The 8,625-nt window shown below is 38.1% G+C and overlaps 1 protein-coding gene across 3 annotated transcripts in view; it reads left to right on the top strand.

Annotated features, from left to right (window-relative positions):
* Positions 1-2,403: 2,403 nt before the first annotated feature.
* LOC101348795 (probable G-protein coupled receptor 141) overlaps positions 2,404-8,625 on the top strand; it is a 79,003-nt gene continuing 72,781 nt past the window's right edge. The window contains exon 1 of one of the 3 annotated variants that reach the window (XM_023739570.1): positions 2,404-2,684. The gene's annotated coding sequence lies outside the window, so the exon portion shown is untranslated. The remainder of the gene's footprint in view (positions 2,685-8,625) is intronic. The other 2 variants (XM_023739569.1, XM_023739568.1) reach the window with 2 other exon arrangements.

Below are 8,625 nucleotides of genomic sequence, written 5' to 3'. Positions count from 1 at the left end.
ATGCTTCTAGTTTGGGACTATTATACATACTGTTGTTATAAACATTCTTGTGAGTTTTTGGGTACACATAGATATGCATTTTCTGTTGGGTAGATATTGAGAAATGGAATTGCTAGATCATGAGATATGTGTATCTCCAGTTTTAGAAGCAAAGCTTTCTTATACCACTTCTCCACTGCCTCTAGCAGTGTATGAAAATTCTGCTTGCTCCAGAGCCTCCCCAACATTTGGCATTGTAAGTCTTTTTTAATTTTAGCCATCTGGTGAGTATTTAGTGGTATTCCATTGCAGTTTTTATTTGTATTTCCCAAATGACTAATAAGATTGAGTAATACTAACTTGGGCTTTTAAAAGTATAATCAATCTAGGCCATTCCAATTTGATGTTCCCGTTATTATTATTTTCATTATTGTGGTAAAAATATGCACAATGAAACATATGCCAGTTCAACAATTTCTACATATATAATTCAATGACTTTGATTACATTCTTCCAGTTGTGCAACCATTGTCGTTACGCTTTACCAAATTATTCCACTACCGTTAACATAACTCAACGCCCTCTAAGCAAAATCTCCCTCTTTCGGGCTGTGGGACCATGGTCTCGGGGAACATTTAGCTCAATTGGCATGACACAGCTTATAAAGACAATGCTCTACATTCTACCTTGGTGAGTAGTGTCTGGGGTCTTAAAAGCCTGTGAGCGGCCATCTAAGATACTCCACTCGTCTCATCCTTTCGGGAGCAAGGGAGAATGAAGAGAACAGGATACAATGAAAAGATTAGTCCGAAGGACTAATGGTCCACAGCTACCAAGGCCTCCACCGGACTGAGTCCAGTACAGCTAGATGGTGCCTGGCTACCACCACTGACTGCTCTGACAAGGACTACAACAGAGGGTTCTGGACAGAGCTGGAGAAGGATGTAGAGCATAATTCTAACTCACAAAAAAAAGACCAGATTTACTGGCCTAAAGGAGACTGGAGAAACCCCGAGGGTATTGCCCCCAGACACCCTTTTAGCTCAGTGGTGAAGTTACCTCCGAGGTTCACCATTCAGCCTGGGAGTGGACAGCCCCGTAAAACCAAATGAGACTAACGAGGTACAGGAGCCCAGTGACAAGGGCCAGAAGGCAGAAGGGGATAAGGAAGCTGGGGATAGGGAATCCAAGTTTGAGTAAGGATATTGTTGATGTGTTGTGAGATTGTTAACCATTGTCATAGGGCAACATTTGTAGTCATTGTTAAATGAGAAACTATTTTGTTCTGTAAGCCTTCATCTTAAGTGAGAATAACAGCACAATTGGAAGAGTGTAGTCAATGTCACTGAACTGTGCATGTAGAAAGTTTTGAAATGGTGTATCTTTGGCTATGTGTATTTCACCAAAAAAAAAGGTTGAGAAGTTAGAGGGTTGACATGTTGTGGGGTTGTTAAGCAATGTCATAAAACAATATGTGTATTACTGTTTCATGAGAAACTATTTGTTCTGTAAGCCTTCACCTGAAGCACAATAAAAAAAAAAATTTTTAAAAAAACCAAACAAACACCCTCTTTCCCCATCTCTCTCACCCGTGGTAACCACTAACAATTTTAATTTCTATGTATTTGCTTATTTCATATAAGTGAGATCATACAGCTTTTGTCCATTTGCAGCTGACTCGGCATGGTGTTTTCAAGGTATATCCACGTTGTGGCATGCGTCAGGACTTCATTTTCTTTATGACTGCGTAATATTCCATTGTATGTATATACCACATTTTGCTTATCCATTCATGTCTTGATGACCATTTCGATTGTTTCTGCATTTTAGCTATTGAGAAAAGTGCTGCAATGTATTATTTTTTTAAATGTAGAAATGTCAAAAAAGGTATATTTGGTATGTTGATAGTTAAAAAATTAGCATTTTAACTCACAAAATTTCTATAAAATATGATTGTGTAATTTATAAGATAATCTTAACACTATAGAATATAAGTCTATATTGTTGTCTTGAAATGGTATGCAAGTTAGAACAATTTGAGGAATGTACGTTTCTTTCCCTACTCTCAGTGTCTCTCTGTAAGTGTGTATATAATTTCTTTTGGGGATAAATGTTAACAGTCTAAAAAGCTGAGACTATGACAAATGCACTCTCCTCCGCTGCTGCTTTAATAGAATTCTGCCTCTAAAAATATCCTCTTTCCAATTCTAATTAAAAGAGTTGTGCATAGCACCACGTTTTAGTCCCTGTTATATCTCAGTAACAGATCTAATCACTAAAATGCAGAAACGTTCTCTTTTTGTTTTTGATGTCACTCTTTTTCCCTTCTTCTCCAAAATTCAGTTTGAATGAAAAAAAAAAAAATGTAGAGAGACTCTTCTAAGTAGTCATATGACTTTAATGAATATTTCTTGACAGTTGATCTTCCAGTGATTTTGCAACTTGGACTGTTCATCTTTGAGCACTTGTTTTTTCCATGCTAGTGTGTTTGAAATCATTTTGAGGTTTTGTGGTTGCTGTGGATACCCTGAGGAACTTAAAACATTTTAGCTTGCTTTTGCTTGGTGAGCCCTCTGTGGCCTTTTTGGATGGAAGCAGAACATGTAAGTGCCACAGCAGTCCTGATCTGACAAGAGGATCATTTTTGGATGTCAGGCAGGCAGTCCATCTCTCCAACTCCTTGCTGAGAAATCTGGCATTTCAAGGTAAGTGCAAAAGGCTTGGGGTTGGTGTACGTAAATGAAAGTTCAGCATAAAGAAGGCAGGCCATTGACAGAGACTAGAGAAACCCCGAGAGTACGGCCCCCGCCCACCCTTTTAGCTCAGTAATGAAGTCACTCCCGAGGTTCACCATTCAGCCAAAGATTAGACAGCCCCTTAAAACACAACGAGACTAATGGGGCACAACAGTCCAGGGACAAGGACTAGAAGGCAGGAGGGGACAGGAAAGCTGGTAATAGGGAACCTAAAGTTGAAAAGGGACAGTGTTGACATGTCGTGGGGTTGTTAACCACTGTCATAAAACAATATGTGTACTGACTGTTTAATGAGAAACTATTTGTTCTGTAAACCGTCCTCTAAAGTCCAATAAAAAAATTAAAAAAAAAAAAAAAAAAGAAAGAAAGCAGGCCAAACATGACTTTACGGTTCTAATCGAGAACCTTCAGAGTCTTACTATAAAAAACAGGTTTATCCACTTTGGCCACAACTGCTCTTTTTACAGAAAGAATTGTTGTATTCTTCCTGTGTAGACACATTGAAGATGAAACCCAGTTTATAAGTGATTATAGTCAGGAGCCCTAGTGGTGCAGTGGTTAAGAGCTTGGCTGCTGACCAAAAGGTTGGCAGTTCAAATCCACCAGCTGCAGCCTGGAAACCCTATGGAGCAGTTCTACTCTGTCCTACAGGATCAATATGCGATGGAATGGACTTGATGACTGGGTTTTGTTTGTTTGTTTTTGTAATATAGACAAAAAACGGTTTCAGAATCTTTCACGGAACAGACTCTGGGTAAAAACATTGTAAAGGTCTCTAGGTGACCTGCTATTACATTTGCATATTATTGAAATGCTTATCTTTCAAGTGATGCTTTAATTTGCTTTCCATTATGAACATCTTTAAAATCTATTACTGGTAATGTTGTCATATGTAATTTGAAACCATTCTTTCAGCCCTAATCAATAGGAGGAAAAAAAAAAATCAATTGCAATCAGGTACTTTGAAACTTTTAAAAGAAATATATTTAAAATAACAAGTAAAACAATGTTTATAATAAATCTCTTCATTCCATTTAGAAGTATTATAGGGCAGCTGCAATCTAAAAATAACTTTAAAAATCACCTAAGAAAAAGTTAAGAACATTTGTTCAAATCAAAATTTTAAGTGAAATTTTTTCTATATTATTATTTCCTATTTTCAAGAAGTAGTGCATTTCCTGTAAGTGGAGTGGAATATATTGCCAAGTTTTAAAAAATAAGTCAGTAATCCACGACTTCAGTTTGAGAGTTTATATCCTTAACTTCTCTAACAAATCTGTGATCTTGGATGGGTCACTTGATTCTCTAGACTTCAGTTTCCTGCGCAATCAGATACTTACTTACCCAAGAAATTACTTATTAAGTATTCCAGATTTGTTGTTAGGTGCCATAGGGTCACTTCAGACTCATAGCAACCCTATATACAACAGAACAAAACTGCCCGGTCCTGTGCCATCCTCACAATCCTTCTTATGCTTGAGCCCATTGTTGCAGTCACTGTGTCAATCCATCTCATTGAGGGTCTTCCACTTTTTTGCTGGCCTTCTACTTTACCAAGCATAATGTCCTCCAGGGACTGGTTCCTCCTGATACCATGTCCAAAGTACGTGAAATGAAGTCTTGCCATCCTTGCTTCTAAGGAGTATTTTGGCTGTACTTCTTCCAAGACAGACTTGTTGGTTCTTCTGGCATTCCATGGTATATTCAATATTCTTCCCCAACACCATAATTCAAAGGCGTCAATTCTTCTTCAGTCTTCCTTATTCATTGTCCAGCTTTCACATACATATGAGTCAACTGAAAATACCATGGCTTGGGTCAGGCGTACCTTAGTCCTCAAAGTGACATCTTGGCTTTTTAACACTTGAAAAGAGGTCTTTTGCAGCAGATTTGCCCAATGTAATGCGTCATTTCATTTGACTGCTGCTTCCATGGGCATTGATTGTGTGTGGATGCAAGTAAAATGAAATCCTTGACAACTTCAATATTTTATCTGCTTATCATGATGTTGATTACTCCGTCCTGGTGTGAGGATTTTTGTTTTCTTTATGTTGAGGTATAATCCATACTGAAGGCTATAGTCTTTGATCTTCATCAGCAAGTGCTTCAAGTCCTCTTCGCTTTCAGCAAGCAAAGTTGTTTTATCTGCATATTGCAGATTAGTAATTAGTCTTCCTTCAATCCTGACTTACATGCTCCAACTTCAGGTTTATAACTCCTTTTTTTTAAAAAACAAATGTGTTTAAATCAATCAATATTTTTATCAATCAATATGAGTAATGGGAAGACCAATGGATTAGGAATCAGGTGGCATGAGAACTAATCCTTTGTTTTCTAATAAGTGGATGAGTGATTTGGTAAATATTATCTAATCATTGTAAGCCAGGAGTTGGTAAACTGTTTTTATAAAGGACCAGATAGTGAATATTTTCTGCTTTGCAGGCCAAGAGACAAAATCAAGGATGATATGTAGTTACTTACATAGCCATTTAATGTGTAACTATTTAAAAATGTAAAAACCATTCTTAGCTCTCAGGGCATATGAATATAGAAGGTGAGCCAGACTTGGCCTATGGACCACAGTTTGCCAGCCCGTGTTCTAGGCAATGATTTTTAACTATTATAATGTGAAAGCGGTAGTCTAGATCAGAGGTGCTTAACCTGAAATCAAGGGGGCCCTAAGGGAGTTCATGGATGGTCTTAAGGGTGATCCATCAAGCCTCTGCAATTGCATACAGAATTTTGAGGGTATGTGAATATGGGCTTTTTTTTTTTTTTTTACCTGGGAGAAAACTTCCATAGATTTCATCACTTTTTCGAAGTGGTCCAAAACCCAATTAATTTAAGAACCACTGGACTAGCTAATCTCTAAAATGGTTTCCAAATCCAGAATTCAATGAACCTATGAAATGTTTATTGAATGCCTACTATAGGGTCGTTATGAGTTGGAATCAACTCAACGACAATGTGTTACTATGTATAGGACATTGTGCTAGCATTACAAGAGATGTAGCACATAATGACTAAAATAATATTTCAAAAGTATTTTAAACAAATGTAAAATGAATATGCAAAAATTAGTGATCTCCTTCAAAGTAACCTTGGGAACAATTCTGTCACCAGTCAAATACTCCTGAGATACTTCTTTGTATGATATCTTCAAAGCTAGTTCATGAATTATATCAAGTTATTTGTCAAACTTTCGTATTGCCCACCTTGTTTTAAAATGACAATGGTATTATTCATGATAACCATGAAGAAAGTGAATCTAAGAAAGGTTTGTTTCTTTCCTAAGAGCAGGAGCTATGCCTTTCCACCTTTGCATCTAGAATAATGTTTGGCACATCTCTGGAATGAATATATGGATGAATGAATAAATGAATAAAAAGTTGAGGACATCATCCTTGAGATTATGTATCACAGATGCTGAAGGCTTTGAACCCCAAATGCTCTAAGACCAGTGACTGCTAAGTCCTATGATTGCTTCTCTTTTCAACCTGAATGTAACTGTGATTTCAAATACTTGGCCAACTAAAGATTGCAGTTTCTGGGGATTAAGTCACTTTTTAAACACATAAAAAGTGTTGAATTTAATTCACTTGTGAGAGAAGTACTTCTTTAAAGTTGCCAGTAACCTACTCTCTGGGATGGGGTCACTGGAGAGTGGAGTTTTGTTAATGAACAGCAAGCAATACTCTCAGCATTTGAGCTCTTCCTACCCTGAGAGAGGATAGGAGGTTGTACCAACTGGAATATTACTCACCAACAGGAGATAATTCTTGGCAAGCCAAATAGAATTCAGGACACCTCTTCGCTCCCTAATGAAGAAGTTCAGGATTGATTTCCATTGGCTGCCCAGTGGTTGATGCCAAGTCTGGCTCTGTTTGCCGGAGTTTCTCCACAGCCACATGGGCAGAGCAGTGACTTGTGATCTATGTAAATGTATTTTTCTTCTCGCTCTAGGAATGATTCATTTAAAAAAAAAAAAAAGAAATTCAGTCTGTAATAGTTCATTTATGACTTCCAGGGCTTTTCCTCATTCACTTTTCAAGGGAAATTTTAATTGTAAGATTTTAAGATTTTGAGAAATTTTAATGAAAACGCTGCACAGCTCTATGTGTATACATCTGGTGTTACGCCTGAAACATCCTTACTCAACAGTGTATCCCACTCCCCTCCCCTCACTCTCCCTCCATCTCAGAAGTTCCAAGGGAAATCGTAACATATTATTTACTCTGGTATGTAATTATAGATTGAGCCTGTGCAGTATCGCTCTACGTTTAATAGCACCAATTACTCAACAGTTTTGTAGTTGTGCTGAGGACATATTCCTTGATCTCAAGTTCTCCATTTTCCTTAAAATCTCCTTAAGATTAGCCCCAGCTGTAGTCCAAAGACCAAAAGCTTCATAAATGGGACCCCAAATAAATAACCTAAATATACCTTATGGTCCAAGGTCTCACTTGGATGCCAAAAATCTTAGTCCCCTCCCCAGGGATTTTTGAGTCTCCCGGGGCAGTGTTGACATGGTCTACCAATCCCAACAGTTAGGGGGTTCCCCTCAATTCTGACTGCTGCCCCAAACTCTGCCGATTTCCTCTGTAGCCCCTGGTGGTCTTTACCCTAAAATGTGGACGGAGTCCCTCCTTTTCCCCCTCAAACACAATTTACCGAAATCTATGACATTTAGTTAATTATGCAGTGCTTGGCTGACAAACTTTTCTTAAAGGACAACACAATAAATATTTTAGGTTTTGTGGGCCAAATCATCTCTTTTGTAACCCCTCAGCTCTATAATTGTAGAGCTGAGCAATTAAAGACAATACATAAAAGAATAGGTGTGTCTGTGTTCTGATGAAAACTTACAAAAACATGTGGTCAGCCTGGGGGCCATAGTTTGCTAACTCCTGAACTATATTTCAGGTTTGATGGCCACTTAAGTTAATTACAACCTGGTAAAGGGACATGTAAAATTCAGAATTAGAGATCACTTCCTAGAAGCATCAGTACTTCCCCTGCCTGGAGATTCGCAACAATTATCTCTTTATTTTAGCCTTAGCCTGAGGCTCTGCTGCTGGGACTTCCTCACCCTGTCTGGGCAGGAGTCCTCTCATTTTCCTTCTTCTCTTCTGAGAATTCAGGTTCCCTCTTCCATATGTTGAACTCTAGCATTGTTGTTAGTTGTTGTTGAGTTGGCTCTGGCTCATGGCAACCCTAAATACAACTGAATGAAATGTTGCCCAGTCCTGCACCATCTTCACGATTGTTGGTATGTTCGAGTTCATTGTTGTGGCCACTGCATATTTTGAGTGTCTTCCAAGCTAGGGGGCCCATCTTCTGGCTATATTGAACCATATTCTATTGTGATCCATAAGGTTTTCATTGACCAATTTTCAGAAGTAGATTGACAGACCTTTCTTCCTACTCTGTCTTAGTTTAGAAGCTCCACTGAAACCTGTCACCACAGGTAACACTGCTTGTATTTGAAATACAGGTGGCATAGATTCAGCATCATAGCAACATGCAAGCCAGCATAATATGATAGACTGACAGATGGATGGTGGAGCTCCAGCTAGAGGATGTCAAACAAGTTCATATCATAACATCTCACTAAACAGAGATGTGGAATCATTTTCATCTCTGTGCCACTCACATGACACATCACACAGTGTCTTTTACTAAAGATAATTTTAGTGTGGGTCTTATCTTTTCACTGGGTTGCAATATCCTTCCAGAGCAGTGACCATATGTGGCACAGTCTTTGTTCTATGCGACAGTCTAGTGTAGAGAAGACTCTCAGTTGAGATTTGGACATGAGATACAATTAAATAAAAAAGTCAAAAAAATTTGTCACATTTATTTTATTCTTTCTCTTTTTCATTCTTTCTCT

This window comes from Trichechus manatus, unplaced genomic scaffold (assembly GCF_000243295.1).
Source record: "Trichechus manatus latirostris isolate Lorelei unplaced genomic scaffold, TriManLat1.0 scaffold00137, whole genome shotgun sequence".
NCBI classification, from domain to species: Eukaryota; Metazoa; Chordata; class Mammalia; order Sirenia; family Trichechidae; genus Trichechus; species Trichechus manatus.
This window is presented reverse-complemented; position numbering and strand designations above follow the sequence as displayed.